This window comes from Narcine bancroftii, chromosome 5, assembly GCF_036971445.1.
Source record: "Narcine bancroftii isolate sNarBan1 chromosome 5, sNarBan1.hap1, whole genome shotgun sequence".
Lineage (NCBI taxonomy): Eukaryota > Metazoa > Chordata > Chondrichthyes > Torpediniformes > Narcinidae > Narcine > Narcine bancroftii.
In genome coordinates this window covers 192,121,811-192,148,105 of record NC_091473.1, presented here as the reverse complement: position 1 = coordinate 192,148,105, position 26,295 = coordinate 192,121,811, and the positions used below count along the sequence as shown (strand labels likewise).

Sequence of the window (26,295 nt, the reverse complement as noted above, 5' to 3'; positions counted from 1 at the left end):
AAAACCCACGCAGGCACAAGGGCGACCGTACAAACTCTTCACAGACAGTTCCGGATCCGAACCCGGTTCCTGACCGTTGGTGCTGTAACTGTACTGTGCTGACTGCTTCACTTACTGTGCCCCCCACCCCCCCCCCCCCCCCACCGTCAGTAGCTTCTCTTACCCCAGCACCCTGTATTGTTGATTATGTTGATAATCTAATTTCTTTGCACTTTGTTATAAAGGTATCTCTGCTCATTTTAATTCGCACTACTATTCAGTAAGTTTTCAGAAACCAATTGAAAATCGCTATCGTTTTTCTTGGATGAGTGGATAGTGACGTTTAAAAATTAGCAGTCGTGAAACACGAAAGTGTGCGGACACTGAGATTGTATTAAAAACACACAGAAATGCTGAGGAACTCAGCCGGTCGTAGTAAAACACACACAGATTGGTAAAATTGGTAGTTAGCAGGCTTCAATTACTTCAGTACCTTGCTGCCTGAAGTCTTTGAGCTCGATGAATTCAAGCACTGATGTATGTGGGGATCAGGGGCACGTGATAAAAAAATTGGCCCGAGAAACACTTTGAGAAGAGCTTAAACGACCATGTAGGGAGGATCGAGAGGAACTAACGCCAGAAGTTTAACAGCTCTCAATATTGGAGAGCTTGGATGACAGATCAGTGAGATCAAGATGGGTTTTGAACATCTTATTGCTAAGACATCTAGACAGCACGGTTAGCGCAACACTGTTACAGCGCCAGCGACCAGAACTGGAGTTCGAATCCCTGGGCGCTGTCTGTAAGATGTTTGTGTGTCCTCCCCATGTCTGCGTGGGTTTCCTCCCACCCTTCAAAACGTACCGGGGGCTTGTTGGTCATTTCGGTGTAAGTGGGCAGCACGTGCTCACGGCCTAAAGGTCTGTTGCATGTCCAAATTACTGTATATACTCATAAAAAGTGGGGTGGACATTTACACAGGTCAAACTTTTTATCCTGGGAAGTAACTGTTTTGTTCAAGGCATCAGGAGCTCGGATGGCCGGGGTCAGGTGCTCGTTACGCAGTCAGGGATGTCAATGGGCAGGCATCCTGAGCGAGGATCTGTGGTCATGAGATTGGACAGTAGGGGTGTTTGGAGTATGGATGAATGGGTGGTTGGGGCCATAAAATGAGGGGGGGGGTGTCCATTTTCGTACAGGTCAAACAAAAACACCCCATTTTTGGGGAGGGCTGAAAAGGGGCGATTGATTATTACACACTGAATCGACGATAACACAAATAGATATGGTAATTAAAAAGTTACATTAAGATGCAGTCCAAACCTGGCAGATGAAGAAACCTGGCCTATACTTTAACATTTAAAAATTTTAAATTGTAAAATTTGAATAATTTTACAAATTAAATAATTTTAACGATGTCATAATTTTACATTTTAAACATTAAATAATTTTTATTTTAAGTATTATATCATTTATAATTTAAATATTAAACAATTTTACATTTTAAACATTCAGATGCACAATAAAGTGTCAGGCCCTTATAGCCCATGAGCCCACGCTGTCCAAATACCCCAATATAGCACTGTACATTTTTTTAAGGGTGGGAGGAAACCCACGCACTCACGGGAGATCGTACAAAAGCCTCTCAGACAGTGCTGGATTTGAACCCGGGTCACAGGCACTGTAACAGTGTTGCCACTCCCAAGAATTGCGAGAAGCTAGAGGTGACAAGCATTGAAATGACAGAGTAGATGCAGAGGTTATGGTTGCCCCGGTTAGAGCGTCTGGAATTAGGGGTTGCAGTCTCGGAATAATGGAATTGCAGCGGCGGCTACGCTGCTTGCTGAATAACTCTACAACCAAATGGGTTGAGTTCAGTGAGCAAAACTTGTTTATTGAGGTCTGCCTGGCTGGTCTTATACTCCCAGCCCAAACCTGGCTGAGAACCGCGCTGTGGGCCCCGATGCCACCAGGGCGTCATGTGGACCGCAGAGCGCTGGCTTCTGAGCCTGGTGCCGAGGTCGGGGAGAAACCCCCGATGGCGCCATCGCGTGCATGACATGTGGGGCCGGTGGCCTCGCTTCTTGGGTTGAGTCGCGACCATTGGCTCGTTGGGGTCGAGGCGTGCTGCCTTTAATCTGTCTACAGTAATCAGTTCCCTCTTACCACCAATGTCCAGTGTGAAGGTGGATCTTAAACGCTGGATGACTCTGTATGGCCCTTCATACATTCTTTGAAGGGGTCCTGTGGAAGGGCCTCGCCTGATAAAAATGTACACTGCGGAATACAGTTCGCTGGGGAAGTAAGAGGCCCATGTACCGTGTCTGGGCGGTGGTGGGGGTGTGAAGGAGTCCAACTGGGCCCGGAGGCGGGGAAGTAAACCGTGCGGTGACTGTTGCGGGTTGTGAGGTGCATTAATAAACTCACCGGGCAGGGCTAGCGGTGCACCATAGACCAGCTCGGCCAATGACGCCTCCAGGTCTTCCTTGGCTGTCGAGTGGATGCCCAAGAGTACCCAAGGCAGCTCATCCACCCAGTCGGGGCTGGTGAGACGGGCCATAAGTGCCGACTTAAGGTGGCGGTGCCATTGCTTGACCAGTCCATTGACCTGTGGGTGATAAGCTGTTTTGTGATGCAGCTCGATTCACAGTTTGTTGGCGAACTGTGCCCAGAGCGCGGAGGTGAACTGTGCGCCACAGTTGCTGGTGAGGTGGGTCGGGATGCTGAACGGGGCAACCCAACCGGTCAAAAGTGCTTGGGAGCAGGAGTCCATGGAGGCATCTGTCATCGGGATCGCCTCGGGCCAACGAGTGGTGCAGTCTACCACTCTGAAAAGGTAACGTTTGCCTTGGGAAACGGGTAAGGGGCCAACAATGTCCACGTATATGTGGCTGAACTGTTCTCGGACTTGTTCAAAATCCTGCATGGGCACTCTGGTGTGCCTGTGTACCTTGGAAAGCTGGCAATGGGTGCAGGTTCTGGCCCAGTCCGCAATCTGTTTTCGAAGCCCGTGCCAGACGAAGTGTTCTGCCATCATATGAACCGTGGACCTGATGGAAGGGTGGGAAAGGTAGTGAATGTGGTGGAAGACTTGCCTGCGCCACTGCTGGGGAACAACTGGTCGTGGGGTGCTCATGGAGACATCGCACAGGATCACTGAGAGGAGTCGGGAGGCCTGTGATGACAGTCCTGAAGGCCTGCTCCTCCTCGTCAGACTTCTGATCCAGGGAAATCTGGTGGTAGTCTAGGCCAGGTGTCGGCGAGCAAATGGCCGGACGGGAGAGCGCGTCAGCGACCACGTTGTCTTTCCCCGCCTTGTGCCGAATGTCGGTGGTGAACTCCGACACAAAGGACAGGTGACGTTTTTGGCGGGCTGACTAGGGATCTCTAGCCATAGTGAGCGCCTGAGTGAGGAGTTTGTTGTCGGTAAAAATGGTGAAAGGCCTCCCCTCCAAGAAATAGCGAAAATAATGCACAGTGAGGTACATGCCCAGCAACTCACGGTCGAAAACACTATACTTGCGCTCTGGCGGACGAAGAAGTTGGCTGAAGAATACCTGTGGTTTTACACTGTCCGTTAACCTGCTGCTCCAGGACAGCACCGACAGCGGTGGCAGAGGCATCGATGGAGAGCGCCATATGAAGGTCGGTGCATGGGTGGACGAGCAGGGTAGCCTTCGCGAGGGCAACTTTCGTGGCTTCGAATGCCCCGTTGGCCTCTGGAGTCCAGGCGAGTGTCTTGTCCTTGGCCACGATGAGGGCGAAGAGCATGATGCGCGCAGCACCTGGAATAAATCGGTTATAGAAGTTGACCATACCCGTGAACTCTTGTAGCTCCTTGAGGTTGTCTGGACATGAAAACTCTCTGATTGCAGTGACCTTCGTAGCAGCTAGTGTAGCTCCTTCAGCTGTGATGGTATGGCCCAGGAACTACATGGACTCTTTCCCGAACTGGCATTTGGCTGGGTTGATCATTAGGCCGAAGTCGGCCAGTTGGGAGAAGAGGGTGTGCAGCTGAGACTTGTGTTGTGCCCGGTCTCTGCTGGCGACAAGAATGTTGTCCAGATAAATGAACATGAAATTCAAATCCCTGACCTCCGTACCCTTGAGGCGCTGGAAGGTCTGGGCGGCGTTCTTGAGTCTGAAAGGCATACGTAGAAATTCGAACAAGCCGAAGGGGGTGATGATGGCCATCTTGGGGATGTCTTTGAGGTGCACCGGTATTTGATGATACCTGCGCACCAGGTCAACCTTGGAGAACGCCCTCACACCATGCAGGTTGGCCGTAAAGTCCTGAATGTGAGGGATGGGGTAACGGTCAGGTACTGTTGCGTTGTTATGCTGTCGGTTATCTCCGCAGGGGTGCCAGCCACAGGAGGCTTTTGGGACCAGGCGGAGCGGCGAGGCCCAAGGACCGTTGGAGGGTCAAATGATCCCAGTTCCTGCAGATGAGAGAATTTCTCTTTCGCTATCTGGGGCTTATCCGGCGGGAGCTGGTGGGCCTTGGGTGGGGATATAATGAAACACCCCGTGGCGTGGTGAGGCGGCGGTGAACTGCAGCTTGAGGAGGGACGGGAACTCGTCCTTGGGTGTGCTGACCGTGGCCATCTGTGCCTGCTCTGTGTGGGAGGTGTTGAGACGAACAGATTGGATGGTACTGACATCGACAAGTTGCCTAGCTCGGGGGTCGACCAGGAGTCCGTGGGCGAGGAGGAAGTCGACGCCCAGAATGGAGGTTGGGATGGACGAAACGGTGAACCTCCAAGAGAATTTCCGCTGGCCGATCTGGAAGTGGACAGTCTTGTTATCATACATTCGGATCTCCGTCGAATTGGCTGCAAGGAGTGGAGGTCCTCGAGGCCGGGATCACAATGATCTGCGTCGGCCACTGATTGCATCCCCGCAGGTGGAGAAGGCTGAGTTCTTGGCCAGCCGCCGCAGCTATTAAGAGCGGCCGGCCTGCTCGTTTCCCTGGAATGAGCAGGGCTGACGACACTTCCGAGCCTTGGCTCCCCAGCGCTGGTGGAAGAAGCAGAGGCCTGAAGTGGATGGCTTGCTTCTGGCTATGCTCTTTGAGGCCTCTGCAGGGGCTGAGTGTTCCTCCGCAGCGCTAGAGGAAGGCTTGGCATGGTCATGGCTGGGACTCATAACTTGCTAGACTGCTGAGCCCTCCGGGAATTGTTTAAGCCATAGCACCTGAGCCTTTTGAGCGACCTTCCTAGGGTTGTCAAAGCTCTCCTCGGACAGTAACGGCTGAATGTCTTCGGGCATATAGTTGAGAAAAGATGCGCTCGAAGAGTGGGCAGGTGGTGTGATTGCCCATGAGCGCGAGCATCTCATTCATTAATGCAATTGGAGTTCTGTCTCCCAAGGTGTCGAGGTGCTGCTGGCGCCTGGAGAGGCCGAGGGATCTGGTGACCACCTGCTTGATGGTCCCGTACTTATCTTCCATGGGTGGGTGCTGAATGAGGTGCAGCACTCGTTTGTCGGTGGCCTGGTCCATGGCGGCGACCACATGATAAAACTTGGTTGTATCTGATTAAATCTGGCAGAGGTGAAACTGAGCCTCTGCATGGCTGAACCTGGTCTCAGGTTCGCCTGCCTAATGGCGTGCCGCCACAGAATGGTCTTTCAAGAGAGGGAAGTGAATACATTATAGGAACATAGGAAGTAGGAACAGGAGTAGGCCAAAAATGGCCCATTGAGCCTGCTCCGCCATTCAATACGATCATGGCTGATCTAATTTATGACCTAACTCCACCTACCTGCCTTCTCCCCATATCACCTAATTCCTCTATCGTATAAAAATTCATCTAACCAAATTTTAAATATGTTTAATGAAGCAGCCTCAACCACTTCCCTGGTTAGAGAATTCCAAACATTCACTACTCTCTGGGAAAAACTATTTTTCCTCATCTCTGTCCTAAATCTATTCCACCGAATCTTGAGACTGTGTCCTCTAGTTTTAGTTTCCCCGGCCAGCTCAAAAAACCTTCCTACATCTATCCTATCCATACCCTTCATAATCCTATATGTTTCTATCAGATCTCCTCTCATTCTTCTGAACTCGAGCGAATACAATCCTAGTCGATTTAATCTTTCATCATAAGTCAACCCTTTCATCCCAGGGTTCAACCTAGTAAACCTTCTCTGGACCATCTCCAAAGCCAGTATATCCTTCCTCAAATATGGAGACCAGAACTGGATACAGTATTCCAGGTGCGGTCTCACCAGTACCTTATACAGTTTCAACATTACCTCCCTACTCCTGAATTCAATTCCTCTAGCAATGAAGACCAACATTCCATTTGCCTTCTTAATAACCTGCTGCACCTGCAACCTAACTTTTTGCGATTCATCCACAAGCACTCCCAAGTCCCTCTGCACAACAGCATGCTGTAGTTTTTCACCCTTTAAATAATATTCAGCTCTTTTATTTTTCTTGCCAAAGTGGATAACCTCACACTTACTAACATTGTACTCCATCTGCCAGACCTTTGCCCACTCATCCAGCTTAACTATATCCCTCTGCAGACTCTCCATGACCTCATTACAATTTACTCCTCCACTCAATTTGGTGTCATCCGCAAACTTGGCTACACCACATTTTGTCCCCTCCTCCAAGTCATCAATGTAAATGATGAACAGTTGTGGGCCTAGCACCGACCCCTGTGACACCCCACTTACCACTCTCTGCCAACCTGAAAAACTCCCATTTATCCTGACTCTCTGACTCCTGTCAGACAACCAATTTTCGATCCAGGCCAATATACTTCCCCGGACTCCACTTTCCTGTAACTTACTGAGAAGTCTCTTGTGCAGCACCTTATCAAACGCTTTCTGAAAATCCAAATATACAACATCAACCTGTTCCCCTCTATCCACTGCACCCATTATATCCTCAAAGAATCCTAATAAGTTTGTCAAAGAAGATCTTCCCTTTCTAAAACCATGCTGCGTCTGCCTGATTGAACCCTTACGTTCCAAAAGTTTCACTATTTCATCTTTAATGACGGCTTCAAGCATTTTTCCAACTACAGACATCAAGCTAATTGGCCGATAATTTCCAGTCTTCTGCCTACATCCCTTCTTAAAAAGTGGTGTGACATTTGCTGTCTTCCAGTCTGCCGGGACCTGCCCAGAATCCAAGGAATTTTGGTATATGACCACCAATGCATCAACTATAACTTCTGCCATTTCCTTCAGAACCCTTGGATGCATATCATCAGGACCAATTGATTTGTCTGGCTTTAGTCCCATTAGTTTCTCCATCACTACTTCCTTTATAACAACTATTTTATCAAGGCCCTCCCCAACATTCGCATCCTTAACTCCGCACTTGGGCATGCTGGACGTGTCTTCCACTGTGAAGATTGACACAAAATATTTGTTCAATGCCTTGGCCATTTCCTCATTTTTTGCTACCAGTTTTCCTTTCTCATCTCCAAGGGTCCTATGTTATCTCTGGTCACCCTCTTCCGTTTTATATATTAATAACATTTTTTGCTTTCTGTTTTTACATTTTGTGCCAATTTACTTTCATAATCCTTTTTCCCATTTCTTATTACCCACTTTGTAACTCCTTGTTGTCTCTTAGTTTTCCCAATCTTCCAGTTTCCCACTGCTCTTTGCAGCTTTGTACACCTGTGCCTTCAATTTTATACTCTCCTTTATTTCCTTTGTTAACCACAGTTGAATTTTCCCTCCCTTGCTGCCCTTTTTACTGACCGGAATATATTTTTGTTGAGCATTACAAAATATTTCTTTGAAAATCTTCCACTGTTCCTCAACTGTTTCATCAATTAGCCTGTGCTCCCAGTCCAGTCTGCCCAATTCCTCCCTCATCCTATGGTAGTCACCCCTATATAAGCATAATATATTAGTTTTAGATCTAACTTTCCCCTTCCATCTGATAGAGAAATTCAATTATACTATGATCGCTATTTCCCAGATGGTCTCTGACTATTACATCATTTACTCTACCTATCTCATTGCACAACACTAGATCCAGGAGAGCATTTTCTCTTGTGGGTTCCTTAACATGCTGTTCAAGAAAGCTATCGCGGATGCATTCTATGAAGTCCTCTTCTAGACTCCCACGACCAACTTGATTTTCCCAATCTATGTGGAAGTTAAAGTCCCCCATGACTACTGCCGTATCATTATTACATGCCTCACTTATCTCTATTTATTTCCTGTGGTGGGCGATAGATAACACCCACCAATAATTTTTTTCCCTTTGTTATTGGACTCAACATTATGCTCTTTAGATCTTATATCATCCCTCACTACTGCCTGGAGCTCATCTTTGATTAAGAGTGCAACTCCACCTCCCTTACCATCCTGTCTATCTCTTTGCACCACCTGATACCCTTGAAAGTTTAATTCCCATTTAGGGTCACCTCGTAGCCATGTTTCCGTGATGGCATGGGTACCGATTTGCGCCTCAAGTTCACTAACCTTATTTCTAATACTGCGGGCATTCAGATAAAGTGCCCTTATGCTCTTTGTCCTTTTAATATCTAGTGACTTCTGTAACCTTTTCTTTTGATTTTTCTGCCCACGGTTTTTCTTGGTAATTTTCTTAATACTATCATTGACCCGAAAACTCACTGCACCATCTGATTATTTACTTTCTCCTCCAACATTATTTTTCCTATTTTACTTTTCCTGCCCATTACTTTATCTTCCCTACCCTTTTCCCTATCACTCTGGTTCCCATACCCCTGCCAAATTAGTTTAAACCTTGCCCCACTGCTGTACCAAACATACTTGCCAAAATGTTGACATCTTTTGGATTTAGGTGCAACCCGTCTCTCTTGTAAAGATCATGCCTTCCCCAAAAGAGATCCCAATGATCCAAGAAGCCAAATCCTTGTCTTATACACCAGCACCTCAGCCACACGTTCATTTTCTTCATCCTTACATTCTTTTCATCATCTGCATTTGGAACAGGTAGTAATCCCGAGATCACCACCCTAGCGTTCCTGTTTTTCAGCTTTCATCCCAGCTCACTGTAATCCCTTTTCATTACCTCCTCCCTTTTCTTGTCAATGTCGTTTGTACCCACATGTACCAAGACATCAGGGTGCTCTCCCTCTCAGAATATTTTGGACCCGATTTGTGATATCTCGTACCCTTGCACCAGGGAGGCAGCACACCATGCGGGTATACTTATCTGGCTCACAGAACCTCCTGTCTGTACCCCTGACAATGGAGTCCCCAATAACTACTGCTTTTCCTTTTCTTTTGCACCACTCTGCCAGGCTCATTGCCATTGACCTGGTGCCCATGCCCATCTTCTGTCCGTCATCTCCCTCAACAGAATCCAACACAACATAACTGTTGCTGAGTGGGATAGTTACTGGTGTATTCTCTGTTTTTTTTTTTGCTTTTTTCTTTTCCCCCCCCTGACGGTTTCCCACTTACCTGACACGGGTTCTGGAGTATTTATCGTCCTGAAAGTTGAGTCGATGAACTCCTCACTCTCCCTTACAAGCCGCAACTCCATATCTCTAATTTGGTCCCTTAGTAACTGCATCTCGGTACACCTGGTGCAGATGTGGCCATTTGGGAGGGTGGAGGTCACCCATTGTTCCCACATCTGACACCCAGTACAGAGCACTAATCCTATTAGCATGACTCTGAATACGAAGGCAAATAACTCAGCTGATCTTTTATCCTTGCCTGCTTTCGCCGAAGCCTGATAAGCCAAAGCCAGGAAGTCTCACTCCTTCACTGCTCCACTCACTCACTAAGCCACTCCTCGCTGGCCGCTCCCTCCCCTTTCACTCCTTTTATTGGCCCCTTGATTGTAACCCTGTCACTTTCAGCAAGCTCCTCCTCCTCTGATTCACAGCCCGACTCTCTCCAAGCTCCTCCTCCGACTCCCAGCCGAACCAAGTAGGTTCACCCAGAGAGTTCGTTTACAAGTTGGCAACTGAGGGGGTGTTTGTGGGGGGCGGGGGGGGGGGGGTAGTTTGAATCATTACTGGACCCAGTTGTGGACCTGACTCAAGCAGTTGGAAATGGGCTTCTCGGACAGGGCTTGGTGCAAGGACTTTCGTCTATTCCCTGTTCCCCTCATTATAGTTTTACTTCAAGATCAAGATTGTTTGATCTTGAAAGCCGCACAGGGGTAGAATATGCCGCTTTACATCGGGGTATTCTGGCCATCTGAAAGAATCTAATATTACATGAAATTGACTTTAGTCTGCCGTAGGTCCATAGAATAGTGGAGCACAGAAAAAAGGCCTCCTCTGCCCTTTTTTTTGCCTAGTCGCACTGATCTGCACCCGGTTCACAGCCCACCATACCTCTCCTATCCATATAACTGGCCAAATTCTGCTTAAATGTTAAAACTGAGCCTGTATTCACCTCCTCAGCTGGCAGCACATTCCACACTCCCATCACCGTCTGTGTGAAGTTCCCTTTCATGTTTCCCCTAAACCTCTCCCCTTTCACTCTTAACCCATTTCCTCTGGTCTCTATCTCACCCTCCCTCAGTGGAAAAAAGCCTATCTACATTTACTCTGTCTAACCCCCTCATAATTTTAAATACCTCTTATCAAATCTCCCTTCATTTTTCTATGCTTCAGGGAATAAATTCCTAACCCGTTTGATCTTCCTATAGCCGCTTTCAGGCGCATTCTCCGCCAAGAATGCGCCTGCAGAAGCGGACTCAGAGCTTTGGAATTGTCGTTCATGTGGCAGCCCTGAAAGCACTGCACCATCCCCCTGAAAGGGACAGCTGCACGAGAGGTGCCTCGGAGCGCACTCTGGCTCCTGTCCACTGTAGCTGTACTCCCGCCCACTGACGTGACGTCATTTGAAGCATGACGAAGGAGAAGCAGAAGGAACACGGGATTGTGGCGGACCCGGAGCAGGCAAGAGAAATACTGATGATGAGCCTTTCTCATTGTTCAGAACAAGATGTCCCGCCTGCACACTGTGTTTCCAAATTTGCGCCAAGCGTTTCGGGCTGACGATGTCACTGCGACATCATCAGTCCGCCCCTTAGCAGCCGCTTTTGGGTAGCTGCATTCAGGTGCCTAGGGGGACTTCAGTGCTCCGGTGATTAGAAAGTGTGCCTCGGAAACGTCTCCTGCTCTTTCAGGTGGGTACCCCGAAAGCCGCACAGGGGTAGAATATGCGGCTTTACATCAGGGTACTCTGGCCACCTGAAAGAGTCTAAAGTAGCTCAGTTCCTGAAGTCCAGGACATCTTAGTAAATCTTCTCTGCACTCTTTCAATCTTATTGATATCTTTCTTGCAGCTAGGTGATCAAAACTGCACACAATGTCTTATACAACTGTACTATAACATCCCAACTCCTATACTCAATACTTTGATTTATGAAGGCCAATATGGCAAAAGCTCTCTTTACAACCCTATCCTTTTTCAGAGATTTATGATTCTGTATTTCCGGGTCCCTGTGTTCTGCCGCACTCCTCAGTGCCCGACTACCATTTACCGTGTTTGTCCTTTCAAAATGCAACACCTCACACTTCTCTGCATTAAATTCCATCTGCTATTTCACAGCCCATTTTTCCACCTGGTTCAGATCCCTATGCAAGCTTTGAAAACCTTCTTTGCTGTCCACAGCTCCGCCAATCTTTGTGTCATCTGCAAACACGCGGATCCAAGATCCCACATTATCGTCCAGATCATTGATATAGATGACAAACAATAATAGTTCAAGTGCCATTTCCACATCACAAGTCATAGGCCTCCAGTCGTAGAAGCAATCATCCACCACTATGCTGTGGCTTCTCCCATCCAGTCTTTGCCGAATCCAGTTTACTACTTCACCATGAATACCTCGTGTCTGAACTTTCCTGTCTAACCTTCCATGTGGGATCTTGTCAGAGACTTTACTAAAGTCCACGCAGACAACATTCACAGCCTTTTCTTCATCAACTTTCCTGGTAACCTCTGTGAAAAACTCTACAAGATTGGTTAAACGTGACCTACCACGCACAAAGCCACGCTGACTATCCCCAATCAGTTTCTAGCTCTCCAAATAATTGTATATCTGATTTCTTAGAACACCTTCCAATAATTTACCTAGTACTGGCGTCAGGTTTTCCGGCCTATTATTTCCAGGGTTACTTTTGGAGCCTTAAACAGAAGAACAGCATGAGCTACTCTCCAATCATCTGGCACCACACCTGTGGCTAAGGACATTTAAGTATTTCTGCTAGAGCCCCTGCAATTTTTACACTAGCCTCCCTCAAGAGCCGAGGGAATATCTTGTCAGGCCCCAGGGATTTATCCATCCTTATTTCCTTTAAGACAGCAAGCACTTTCTCCTCTTTAATCTGTATAGGTTCCATCACTGCTTGTTTTCCTTACTTCCCATGACGCTGTGCCTGTTTCCAGAGTGCATCTTGATGGGGGAAGAAAAACCATTTAAGATCTCCCCAATCTCTTTTGGCTCTGTACAAAGCCGACCACTCTGATCTTCAAAGGGATCAATTTTGTCCCTTTGTTTGTCCTTTTAGTCTTAAAATACATGTAGAAACCCTTAGGATTTTCCTTCACATTATCTGCCAAAGCAGCCTCCTGTCATTTTTTTTAATCCTTCCTGAATTCTATCTTGAGATTTTTCTTGTATTTTTTATTCGCCTCAAGTACCTCATTTTCTCCATGTTGCCTATATCTGCTATACACCTCTCTCCACTTCTGAACCAGGTCCCCTAATATTCCTCGAAAACCAAGGTCCCCTATGCCTGCGAACCTTGCCTTTAATCCTGACAGAAACTTACAAAATCTGTACTCTCAAAATGTCACCTTTGAAGATTTCCCACTTACCTCGCACATCCTTGCCGGGAAACAACATCACAATCCATCCATTCTCGATCATTTCCTCAAAATTTGCTTTTCTCCAATTTAGAATCTCAACCTGAGCCTAGAATTGACTCCATAATTGAAACTAATGTATTATGATTACTGGACCCAAAATGTTCCCCTACACATTATCTCTATCACCTCCTGTTTTGTTCTCTAAAAGCAGATCCAATATTGCACTCTCTCTAGTTAGTACCTCTATATATTGATTTAGAAAACTTTCCTGAACACATTTGACAAACTCCAAGCCATCCAGCCCTTTTACAGTCTGGGAGTCCTAGTTAATATGGGAAAAATTAAAATCCCCTACTATCACAACATTGTTTCCTGCAGATGTCTGCTATCTCTCCACCATGTGGTCTCAGTCGTCGAGCCCTTTGGTCTGTCCTGACTAAGCACAGCTGTGATATTTTCCTTGGCGAGCAATGCCACTCCTCTCCCTTTTATCCCCGGTTCTATTGCATCCAAAGCAACTGAAGCCCAGAACATTGAGCTGCCAGTCCTGCCCCTCCTGCATTGATGTTTTACTAATGGCACAAAACGTGGTAATTCCAATGCTATATAACCATATAACAATTTACAGTACGTAAAAGAGCCATATTGGCCCTTCTAGTCCATACCGATTAACGTGAAACTTCAACTAGTTCCACCTACCCACTCCCATGCCCATAACCCTCCAACCCCCTCACATCCATGCACTCATCCAACCTCCTCTTAAATGACAGAATTGACCCTGCCCCAGCCACCTCTTCCAGAAGGTCATTCCACTCAGCCACCACTCTCTGAGTGAAGAAGCATCCTCTTATATTACACCTAAAGTTTTACCCACTAACCCTTAACTTATGACCCCTGTTCCAATCTCCCATACCCTCAGGGGAAAGAGCCTATTCCCTTCATAATTTTAAATACCTCCATCAAATCCCCCCCTCAACCTCCTATGCTTCAATAAATAAAGACCCAGTCTACCCAGTCTTTCTCTGTATTCAAGATACTGCAATCCAGGCAACATTTTAGTAAATCTTCTCTGTACCCTCTCAACCTTACTTATATCTTTCCTATAATTTGGAGACCAGAACTGCATACAATACTCCAAACTTGGCCTCACCAAAGCCTTAAACAGTCTCAGCATCACCTCCCAGCTCCTATATTCTATGCTATGATTTATAAAGGCCAGCATACCCAAAGCCTTCTTCGCCACCCAATCTACATGGGAATCCACCTTCAAGGACTGCTGATCCATTATTCCAAGATCCCTCTGTTCCTCAGCATTCCTCAACGCCCTCCCCTTCACTGCATACGTCCTAATTTGGTTATTCCTCCCAAAATGAGGCACCTCACACTTGTCTACATTAAACTCCATCTGCCACCTTTCAGCCCACTCTTCCAAACAGTCCAAATCCACCCTCTCAGCTTGTCTGCCTTTCTTACAATACTCCTTCCATTGAAATAGATGCACTTTAGCAAATTTCCAGCTCATGCAACCCATCAACTTCTAACAGTGCATGTAATTTTTGCATCACTTTTTCCCTCCTCCACTCCTCTATCTGCTCTGGCACTCTGGTTCCCCTCCCCCTGCAAATCTAGTTTAAACCCACTGGAGCAGCACTAGCAAACCTCCCCGCAAGGACATTAGTTTCCCTCCAGTACAGATGCGAACCGTCTTGTTGGTGCAAGTCCCACCTTCCCTGGAAGAGCCCAACGATCCAGAAACCTGAAGCCCCCCCTCCTGTACCATGTCTTTAGCCTCATGTTAAGCTGCATTATCTTCATATTTCTGCCCTCACTAGCACGTAGCAATCCTGGAGGTCCTGTCCTTCAACCTAACTCCCTGAACTCTCCTTGCAGGACTTTCCTATCTGGGCCATGGCATCTGACTGCTCACCCTCCCGCCTGAGGATGGCATGAACTCGATCTGAGATATCTCCGATCCTAACGCCAGGGAGGCAACGTACAATCCAGGATACTTGATCTCTTGCCCAGAATCTCTTACCTGCCCTCTTAACTATCGAATCCCCTATCTCTAAAGATCTCCTTCCCCTTCCCTTCTTTTTAGCCAGAGGACCAGGTACCTGATTGTGTGGTTTGTCCCTTGTAAGTCATCGCCCCCCCCCCCCCCCCAAAAAACCAATTTCTGAAATGGTATTCTTGTTATTGAGAGGAACGGCCACTGGGGTGCCCTGCACTATCTGCCAGTTCCCTTTCCCTTTCCTGACTGTCACCCATCTATCCCCCTCCTGTCTCTTGGGTATGATTGTGTCCCTGTAACCCCCTCTGCCTCCCGAATCATCTGGAACTCATCCAACTCCCAATTCCTTAACCCAGCTTGTCAGGAGCTGCAGCTGGATGCACCTCGCAGATGAAGTCATCAAGATATCGCTGGCTTCCCTGAAGACCCAGATTCTGCAGGATGAGCCACTGTTTACGCCAAGAGGAGCAAATTACAAGATATATAAAAACCTGCCCTCACCTGTGCCTTTTTATTCATTGAAAAGGGTGGCCTTTTCTTAATTCAACCTCTACTGTCCCCTGTCTCTTACCTGTTCTCGCCAAAGCCTTTTGAGCCAAAGTCTTAACATTCTAATGACGACCGCTCCTATAAAGTAGATAAAAAATTTGTCACCAGCAGAAATTACCCGTCCTGTCCGAGAAAGAGGATCCATATTGGTCTGAACCATTTGATCCTGCCCCTTACAGCAGAAGCACTTTTTACACAAGTAAAATGTGAACATTGTAAAACCGGCCACAGGCTCTTCATTTTCTCTGCCCTCTGCATCCTGGGGGGGATGGGGGGGTGGTCATAGGATGGTTGAGCCTAGAAAGAGTCTGATCAGCCCATTGTGCCCGTGCAAACACCTACTTGTCTTTTGCTGTGAGGGTTTTGCAACACCCAGGGGTCTGGAAGGCCCTTCAGAATCAGAATTTAACGTCATGAGTGTGTCATTGTTTACAGCAGCGTTATATTGTTGTAAGTCACATTTGTTAAAAATAAATGAGCTCAAAATGAAGTGCAAGCCTGTGGTTCATTCAGAAATCTGACAGTGGAGGGGAAGGAGCTGTTTTTGTACCGTCAGGAGCTTGTCTTCAGGCTCCTGTACCTCCTTCCTGATGGTGGCATCGTGAAGAGGACATGGCCCGGGTGGTGGGGAGGGTCCTTGAGATTAGAGGCTGCTTTCTCAAGAAGGCTGGTGCCCGTGATGGGGCCCTGGGCAAGTTCACAACTCTGTAGCCTTTTCCTGTCCTGTCCTGTCCATTGGCACTTTCACACAGACAGTGATGCCACTGGTCAGAATGTTCTCCACAGTACACCTGTAGAAATTGGCAAGAGTCTTTGGTGATGGAGGGCAGATATCACACAACCTGTGTAAGTATCATTATTACTGATCCTACTTCAGGCCCCAGCAGAGAATTGCTCATAAAGTACTTATTTTTCTCTTGCAAATTTCTCCTGAGTCCACACCCACTCCCCTTTGGGGCAATTCTGGTGACGATGATATAAAAAAACCTAGTAATTTCTCTGACTTGTCATACAACAACCTTGCATTGAACATCAGGAAAACTAAGGAGCTGATTGTGGACCTTGGGAAGGGGAAGTCAGGAGAGCATGAACCCATCCTCATCGAGAGGTCAGCAGTGGAGAGGGTCAAGAACTTCAATTTCCTGGATGTCAACATTCTGAGGCTCCTCTGTCCAGGGGCCTCCATGTCGATGCAATCACAAAGAGGGCTTGCTAGTGGCTGTATTTCGTGAGGTGTTTGAGGAGATTGCAAAGTTCTACAGGTGTACCGTGGAAAGCATTCCGACTGGTTTAATCACTGTCTGGCACGGAGGTGCCAATGTACAGGACAGGAAAAGGCTGCAGAGAGTTGTGAACTTGACCAGTGCCATTATGGGGACCATTCCAACGAGGACATCTACAAGAGGCAATCTCAAGAAAGTAGCCTCACTCCTCAAGGACCCCCACCACCAGGCCATGCCCTTTTCACACTGGCTAACCTGTAAATTGGCTGCTAAGGAAGCTGTTTGTTGCCGTTCACACTGGACCAATGTGAACTAGTTCTCTGCATCCTTTCACACTCACCACCAGGCATCCCCAGGGAGAGGAGCGCCTATCCTCCACCGGTGATTCATCGAGCGACGGCAGACCTGCCCTCCCAGAAATCTGTACAGCAGTGAAACCTTTCCATGAGTGTTTCGTTCATACAGCCCTTTCTCTGCTGCACAGAATTCTGGCAGGGCAGGTCTGCCATTGCACGTGCTATCTCTCCCTCTCCCTCTCTGCCTATCTGTCCTTGATTGTTGTATGAGCCCACTTTGTTGTGTGTGCGTGTATTTTATCCCGTTGCATCTTTTCCATGGTCTTTTATTGCTGCTACAACTTTCAAATTTATAAAGGTTTATATAGGTCAGCACAATGTGGGCTGAAGGGACTCAAACTGTGCTGTGCATAATGCTTAATTATGTTATAATTAGGCATGATTAATTTTGTTTAAATACAAGATCATAATACATTGATCAGGATTTAGTGAACTGAATACAAAGTGTATACCTGTTTAATCTTTTGTTTCCTTCACGTTCCTGCACTCATGCAAGAAAGTCACTACTTTGTCCCTGCATAGTCCATGTCCCTTTCACACTGGGCTAATCGGCACGCAGGCCAATTAGATGACCCCAGAAATTATACATCCTACCCAAGCAGTCCATCTCCGGGATTATTTGACACCTGCGTGCAGATTCCCAAGCGTTCACACTGGCCCTTTAACCAGTATATTGTCCATTATTCCCTGGAGCATAGAAGATTAAGGGGGTGATTTGATGGAGGTATTTAAAATTGTGAGGCGGTCAGATAGAGAAAGGCTTTTTCCATTGAGAGTGGGGAAGATTCAAACAAGAGGACATGGATTGAGATTGAAGGGGGGAACATAAGGGGAAATTTCTTCACTCAGAATGTGGTGGGAGTGTGGAATGAGCTTCTGGCCAAAGATGTAGATGCAGGCTCGATTTTAATATTTAAGGAAAAGTTGGATAGGTGTATGGACGAGAGTGGTACGGAAGGTTATGAGCTGGGTGCGGGTCAATGGGACTAGGTGGGAGAAGGTATTCTGCATGGACTAGAAGGGCTGAATTGGCCTGTTTCTGTGCTGTAATTGTTATATGGTTATATATGATTAATTACTAGGAGTACCAGTGTGAAAGGGGCTATTGCTACCATTAGGAAGGAGATACAGGAACCTGAGGACAAACGCCCAGCGGTACCAAACCAGCTTCTACCCCTCTGCCATCAGATTTCTGAATAGACAGTGAACCACAGACACTACCCCACTTTTCCTCTTTTGGCACTAATTGATTCTTTTTAAACATAATTTGTACTGTAGTGGGAGCTATACTACTCCTGAAAGAATACACAACCAGATGGGTTGAGCTCAGTGAGCAGATTAGTTTATTTCAGGCTGCTGGGCTGTACTTATACTCCCAGCCCGGACCTGGCTGAGAACCACACTGGAGAGCGCTGATGTGCCCCTGGTGTCACGTGGTCCCCCAGGGTGGGCTTCTGAGCTCCGTGCTGGGAGGAAAGGAACACCCCTGACGGCGCCCATTTTGGCTGGCTGCCCCGCCGCGTGGCTTACAAGTGGGGCCAGTTCGCCTGCCTAGTGGTGAGCTGCCACACACACACCCCCCCACCCCCAAAACCGGCGCCAATGTCTTTTTTCACCGGGCGGCCTCGCTTCTTGGGCTGGGCTATGACCAAGGGCTCAGTGGGACCAAGGTGCGCTGGCTTCAGCCTGTCCACGGTAAACAGCTCCCGCCTGGCGCCAATGTCCAGTGTAAATGTGGAGCTAGAACACTGCACAACCCTGTATGACCCTTTGTACGGACACTGCAGAGGTGCTGCGGTTGGGCCCCGCCAAACAAAAACGTACTCCGCGCAAAGCAGTTCGCTGGGAATATGAGACGGGCGGGTGCCATGGCTGGGCGGCGGTGGGGATTCGAACAAGTCCAAGTGTGCCCTGAGGTGAGGAAGTAGTTCATGTGGCGAACCGCTGGGGATTGTGAGGTGCGTTGATGAACTCATCAGGTAGTGCCAGCAGTGCACCGTAGACCAGCTCAGCGGATGACGCCTGCAGATCTTCCTTGAGAGTGGAGCGGATGCCCAGGAACACCCAAGGCAGTTCGTCTTCCCAGTCGGGACCAGTGAGGCGGGACATGAGCACCCATTTAAGGTAGTGGTGCAGACGTTCGACCAGTCCATTGGCCTGCGGGTGATAGGCCGTAGTGCGGTGTAGCTGGATCCCCAACCTGTTGGCGAGCTGTTGCCAGAGCACAGATGTGAACTGGGCGCCCTGATTGCTGGTGAGGTGACCCGGGACGCCAAACCAGGTGACCCAACCATGCAACAATGCTCAGGAGCAGGAGTCGGTGGAGGCATCTGGCATCAGGATTGCCTCAGGCCAGCGAGTGGTGCAGTCCACCACCGTAAACAGGCAACGGTTGCCCCTGGAAATGGCTAAGGGCCCGACGATGTCCATGTGAATGGCTGAACCGCTCCCGGACATGCTCGAACTCCTGTACGGGCGCCTTGGTGTGCCTGTGCACCATGGACATCTGGCAATCGGTGCATGTTCTGGCCCAGCCCACGATCTGCTACCGCAGCCCATGCCATACGAACCGTTCTGCCACCATCCGGACTGTGGACCTGATGGAAGGATGTGAAAGGTCGTGGATGTGACGGAAGACCTGCCTGCGCCACTGCATAGAGGTTGTTACATGCCAGTGATCGAGACTGGGGTTCGAATCCCATGCTGTCTGTAGGGAGTTTGTACGTTCTCTCTGTGACTGGCTGCAGGGTGCCCAAGTAGATATCGGATGGTGCCTTCACTGTTCGGAGTCGGGAGGTCTCAGAACTGCAGGCCCATGATGGCAGTCTTGATGGCCCTCGTCTCCTCATCAGGCTTCTGGTCTTGGGCGAGTTGGTCGAATTCGAGGCCAGGCGTCAGCGCGCAGATGGCCAGTCATGAGAGTGCATCGGCAACCACATTGTCCTTCCCCACCTTGTGCCAAATGTCGGTGGTAAACTCAGACACGAAGGAGAGGGGACGCTGCTGGCGGGCCGACCAGGGATCCTTTGCCATCGTGAGTGCCTGGGTGAATGGTTTGTGGTTGGTGAAGATGGTAAAAGTCCTCCCCTCCAAAAAATAGAGGAAATACCGCACCGCCAGGTACATGCCCAGTATCTCGCGGTTGAAGGCACTATACTTGCGTTCCGGAGGGCGGAGCAGCGGCTGAAGAATGCCAGCGGCTGAAGAATGCCAGCGGCTGAAGAATGCCAGCGGCTGAAGAATGCCAGCGGCTGAAGAATGCCAGTGGCTTCCAATGTCCATTCCACCTGCTCCAGGACGGCACCAACGATTGTGGCAGAGGCATCGACAGAGAGTGCCATATGCAGGTCGGTGTGCGGGTGGGCGAGCATGGTGGCCTTCGCAAGGGCATCCTTGGTGGAGGCTTCTGGGTTCCAAGCGAGCGTTTTGTGCTTGGCTGCGATGAGGATGAATAGCGGCTACATGATGTGTGCAGCTCCCAGAATGAAGCGGTTGTAAAAGTTGACCATACCCGCGAACACCTGCAGCCCCTTGAGGCTTTCTGGGTGTGGGAACTCCCTGATAGCGGCGACCTTCGCAGAAGCAGGCATGTCTCCTTCGGCCATGATGATATGGCCCAGGAACTGCATGGACTCTTTCCCAAACTGGCACTTGGCCGGGTTGATGGTAAGGCCGAAATCAGCCAGCCGGGAGAAAAGGGTGCATAGGTGGGCCTCGTGTTGCGCCTGGTCCTTGCTGGCGATGAGGATGTTGTCCAAATAAATAAAGACAAAATCCAAGTCCCTGCCCACAGAGTCCATGAGGCACTGGAAGGTCTGAGCGGCGTTCTTGAGCCCAAACAGCCTGAGCAGGAATTTGAATAAGCCAAGGGGGGTGATGATGGCCGTCTTGGGTATGTCCTCAGGGTGCACCGGGATCTGGTGATATTCACGCAGCAGGTCAACCTTGGAGAAAACCTTCGCACCATGCAGTAAAGTCTTGAATGTGAGGGATGGGGTAATGGTCAGGAACTGTTGCCTTGTTGAGCCGTCGATGGTCTCCGCAGGGACGTCAGCCGCCGAAGGCTTTTGGGATCAGGTGGAGCAGCGAGGCTCATGGGCTGTCGGACCACCGAATGATCACCAGTTCCAACAGGTGCGAAAACTCCTCCTTCACCACCTGGAGCTTGTCAGGCGGGAGCCGGTGTGCCTTGGCGTGAATTGGTGGGTCCTGGGTATGGATGTGGTGGAACACCCTATGGCGTGGCGAGGCGGTGGAGAACTGTGGCTTGAGGAGGGTCTGGAACTCGTCCAGGATTCACTGGAACTCATCTCTGGGCATGCTGATCGTGGCCATCTCCGGTTGCTCTGAGCGGGAGGCGTCGAGGTGAACGGCCTGGAAGGTACGGGCGTCCACCAGGCACCTACCTCGAATGTCCACCAGAAGCCCATGTGTGAGGAGGAAGTCTGCACCCAGGATGCCAGTCGGGAGGGATGAGATGGTGAACCTCTACGTGAAATTTCGTTGGCCGATCTGGAAGTGGACTGTCTTGTCTCCATACGTCCGGATTGCTGTTGCATTGGTCGCACGGAGGGGAGGTCCACAAGGTCAGTTCCTGGACTCGACGGCCGTGGTCAGTATGACACTGATCTGGGCTCCAGTGTCAACAAGGAACCACCGGCTGCTGACTAAGTCCCGCAGGTAGAGAAGGCTGTGTCCTTGGCCAGCTGCCGCAGCCATTAACAGCGGCTGGCCTGGTTGTTTCCCTGGAACAAGCAGGGCTGACGACACTTTTGAGCCTTGGCTCCCCAGCGCTGGTGATAGAAGCAGAGGCCTGGAGCGGATGCTGTGGCCTTGGTTATGCTCTTGGGGGCCCCTGCAGGGGCCAGGTGCTCTACCGCAGCGCTAGGGGTGGGCTTGGCGTGATCGTGCCTTGTGACCTGCTGGACCGCTGAGCCCTCCAGGAATCATGCGAGCCATAGCTCTTGGGCCTTCTGGGGAACCTTCCTTGGGTCGGTGAAGCTCTCCTGGACCAGCAGTGGCCGGATGTCCCAGGCATATGGTCGAGGAAAATGCGCTCGAAGAGTGGGCAGTTGGTGTGCTCACCCATGAGCGCGAGCATCTCGTCCGTCAACTCCATTGGCGACCTTGAGGTCTGGATAGTCCAAGGGATCTGGTAAGCACTCGCTTGATGGTTTCGTATTTGTCTTCGGCGAGTGGGTGCTGAACGAGGTACAGCACGCGTCTGTCGGTGGCCTGGTCCAGGGCAGCAACTACATGGTAGAATTTGGTCATGTCGCACGAAATCTGGCGGAGGTGAAACTGAGCCTCCACATGGCCGAACCCAGAATTTAGGCAGTTTCACGGCTATAGCACTGATCCCAGGCTCGCTCATGATGGGTTCAAATATGTTTGAATCAGTCGGAGTCACCAATTCCTGCAACAACTCTGCTCAGTGAGCAGACTAGTTTATTGCATGCTGCTGGGCTATACTTATGCTCCCAGGCTGAACCTGGCTGAGAACCGTGCTGTAGGGTGCTGACGTCACCCGGGCGTCACGTGGTCCCCCAGCACAGGGATTCTGAGCCCTGTGCTGGGAGGAAGGGAACACCCGTGACGGCGCCATTTTGGCCGGCTGCCCCGCCGCGTGGCTTACAAGTGGGGCTGATTCGCCTGCCGAGTGGTGAGCCGCCACAATACAATACTTGCATCTTTAATGCGGTCGCAAAACAACGATTTTACGACAATGAATTCTGATTCTGACCCCTCCCACTGCTGGGAAGTGGACTCAAATATTTTATGAAACAGAACAGGGGCGGGAATTGTGGGCAGTTTTTATTTTTGTGTGGTTTCCCTTCAGAATTGGTATGAAAATGACCATGCAGCATTTTCTAAAAATAATCCACGGATTCAATGATAGTTTAACACCCTTTCTCCTGTACCAAGCCACAGGCCAGGGTGGTGTGAATCCTGCCCATGTGCAGTGCAGCACTGAGGGAGTGCAGCCCTCTTTTTGGGGCAGACCTGTTCTGAGCGATGGGCAGCACAGAGGGAACATCTGTCAGTCTATTTTTCAGATTCAATGTTAGTTCAAAGCTCTGGCTGGATAAATAGATGGCATTTTGAGCAATGTCTCCTAGAAAAATTTCTTTAGTCAGAGGGCAATTAGTCTGTGAGCCAGAAAATTATGTGAAAAGGGTGGCAGGGGTGGCATAGAGGTTGTTACATGCCAGTGGGGTTCGAATCCCATGCTGTCTGTAGGGAGTTTGTATGTTCTCTCTGTGACTGCATGGATTTCCTCTGGGTGCTCAGGTTTCCTCTCGTGGTTCAAAACGTACAGGGGGGTTGTAGATCAATTGGGTGTAATTGGGCGGCATGTGCTCGTGGCCTTAAAAGGGCCTTTTACCGGCCGTCCATAAGTCACCCCTGCCCGGCCCCGCCATCCCAGTGACATCTTCGCCATTGCCAGCCTGGCCAACCTGGACTGGATCAACACCGGGGAATTGGCGGCATCCTGCAGCTGCACTGGGGCATTCTGGAAGACCCATCTTGGATCCCTCCCGCTACCTTGTGGGCAAACCCTCTTTAGGCAAAGTCTAAGAGCTGGTAAACTGCAGGTTTTTCTTCAGGCAAAGTCTAGGAGAAGGCAACTTTGACTTCAAATCCACGGGCTCGGCTCGGCCAGCCGTCAGTATCTGGAAGGGGCCCCAGCTATGGACAAATAGCACATGTCAGTTTCCCAGCTGTGACAGAGCGCGGGAAACAGTTTCCCCAGCAGCCTGCAGCAGCAAACTCGGTGGGTGAAGGATCCGTAAGGATTTCAGCCAGCGAGCGTGGTCTTGGAACAGACCACTGCGGGGCAATGCCACGTCACTCTGGCAGTCGTGCCTCGCACTCCACCAGGCCCAATGGCGTGGTACCCAGAGGGAAGCGTTTGTCCTGGGCAAGCCCTCGCCTCCAAGTCCTTGCCTCGGCACACGGTGCCTAAAGCTGAAAAGCTACGAGGGACCGTGTTTATCTTTGCTTGCGAAGGGATGGGCCATGGATGGATGGATGACCAAATAAATTTTTAAAAATAATACTATAAAGCATTGGTGAGACCTCATTTGGAGTTTTGGGCACCATATTTTAGAAAGGCATGCTGGTGTTGGAGAGGATTCTGAGAAGATTGACTGGAATGATATCAGGAAGGAAAGGGTTAGAATATGAGCAATGCTCTTGGACTGTACAGAAGGATGAGAGGGTACCTCAGGCATTTTGAATGCTGAAAGGCCCAGACAGAGTAGATGCGGTGAGGATGTTTCCCATGGTAGGGTATTCTAAAACAAGAGGGCACAACTTCAGGATAAAAGGGCATTGATTTAAAAATGAGATGTGGAAAATTTTCTTTAGCCAGAGGGTTGTGAGTCTGTGGAACTTGCTACCCACCTGCAGCTGTGGCAGCGAGATCGTCAGGTGTATTTAAGGCAGAGATTGACAAGTATTTGATTAGTCAGGGCCTCGAGGATTGTGGGGAGAAAGCCGGGGAGAGGGGCTGAGTGGAAGCGTGGATCGTCTCATGACTAGAATGGCGGAGAATTTCTTTTAAAAAAGAAATTGCCCCTCGTAGCTCTACTAAACTTTCCTTCCTTCACTTTGCACAGATGCCCTCTGGTGTTTGCTCCTTCTGCCCTGGGGAAAAGGTGCTGGCTGTCCACCTCAACTATGCCTCTTGTGATCTTGTCCACCTCTATTAAGTCATCCTTCTTCGCTCCAAAGAGAAATGCCCTGGCTTTGTTAACCTTGCCTCACAAGACATATTTTCCACTCCATGCAACACCCTGGTAAATCTCCTCTGCACACTCTCCATAGTATCCACAGCCTTCCTGTAATAAGGTGACCAAAATTGAACACAATATTCTGAGTGTGGTGGCACCAGAGATTTACAGAGCTGCAGCATTGCCTCATGACTGCTGAACTCAGTCCCCTGAATAATGAAGCCCTTCACACTTTAGGCCTTCTTAATTATCCTATCAACCTGTGCGGCGACCTTGAGGGATATATGGATTTGGACCCCAAGGTCCCTCTGTTCTTCCACAATCGTTGCAATGTAATAATAGTGAAGTTTCTAACTGTACCACACTGCAGAGTGGGTTCTTAAAACCTTACTCTGTTCAAGAGCAGGGTCTCGCTCCAGGTTAAGGGGAGACAGGGATCAAAATGTCCGGTCCTCTCACAGGTGTTGTGTCTGTCAGATGGCCAGGTTACAACTTTGGCTTTTTAGAGAAATGGCATAGAAACAGGCCCTTCTGGCTCCTGGGCCTGTGCCGCCCAATTAACCTACAACCCCTCTTGTACAACCTACAACCCCTCTCGTACAGGTGGGAGAAAACCAGAGTGCCCAATGAAAGCCCAGGCAGACACTGGGAGAATGTACAAACTCCTCACAGACAGCACAGGATGATCTTTTTTGTGTGTCTCTATCCGATCAGAGGCCCTGATGAGAGTGCGTCTGGATTATTTTGTCTGGGTCTGCTCTCGCTGATTTTGCAAGACTTATTTTGGAGTGGCGGGAGTGCACTGATTCTTGGCCATAGCGGTTAAGGAGAATGGTGTGGGCTTGCCGGAGTTCAGGGGAGTGAGGCGAAAGTGTCTTGAAAAATGCAAGTTGTTTTTTTTTCTTTACAGGGTGGAATAGGGGTTGATGCAGACATTATATTTGCCCTAGGTGTCTGGAAGGGGGAGGGGGTGCATTTTCAAAATGAGGCATTGGCAGTGGAAGACATTAATAATTCTGGGAAATGTTAAACAAGGACTTTATTCCCTGGAGTGTAGGAATGAGGGGAGATTTGATAGAGGGATAGAAAATTATGAGGGGCGTAGAGTAAATGTTAAATTTATAAGTTTAGGCATACAGCACAGCAACGGCCCCTTTTGATTCAATTAACCTGCAACCCTGTACATTTTGAATGGTTGGAGGAAATGAGCATCCAGAGGAAACCCACGCAGGCCCGGGGAGAACATACAAACTCCTTATGGATGACGCCGGGTTTGAACCCTGGATAGCTGGTGCTGTAATGTTCTGTGGTTCTCAGGGAAAAAAAATCTTCACCCAAGCGTGCTGAATCTTTTGAATTCTCTCACCAAGGGGATATCGGAAGCTCGTTCATGCATGTATTCAAGGTAGTGTTCACTGGCCTTTAAGGTCAAGGGCGGTGAGGTGCATGCTGGGAAATAGCTCTGACTTGAGAGCTCAGCTGCGATCTGTCTGAGTGGCAGAGCAGATACAAGGGCAAAATGACCTGCTGTTGCTCCTGCATGCGCCTGCTTTCTCTCCACAGGGAGGAGAGGTTGTCCAAGTCATCTCAGATAACGCAAGAATGCAAGCAGGGCAGGTATTTGCAGAGAGTGACAG

The 26,295-nt window shown here is 49.1% G+C and overlaps 1 protein-coding gene across 6 annotated transcripts in view; it reads left to right on the top strand.

The window, feature by feature from the left end:
- LOC138764468 (myocyte-specific enhancer factor 2D homolog) overlaps positions 1 to 26,295 on the top strand; it is a 96,251-nt gene that overhangs the window by 7,953 nt on the left and 62,003 nt on the right. The gene's annotated exons all lie outside the window — the stretch shown is intronic.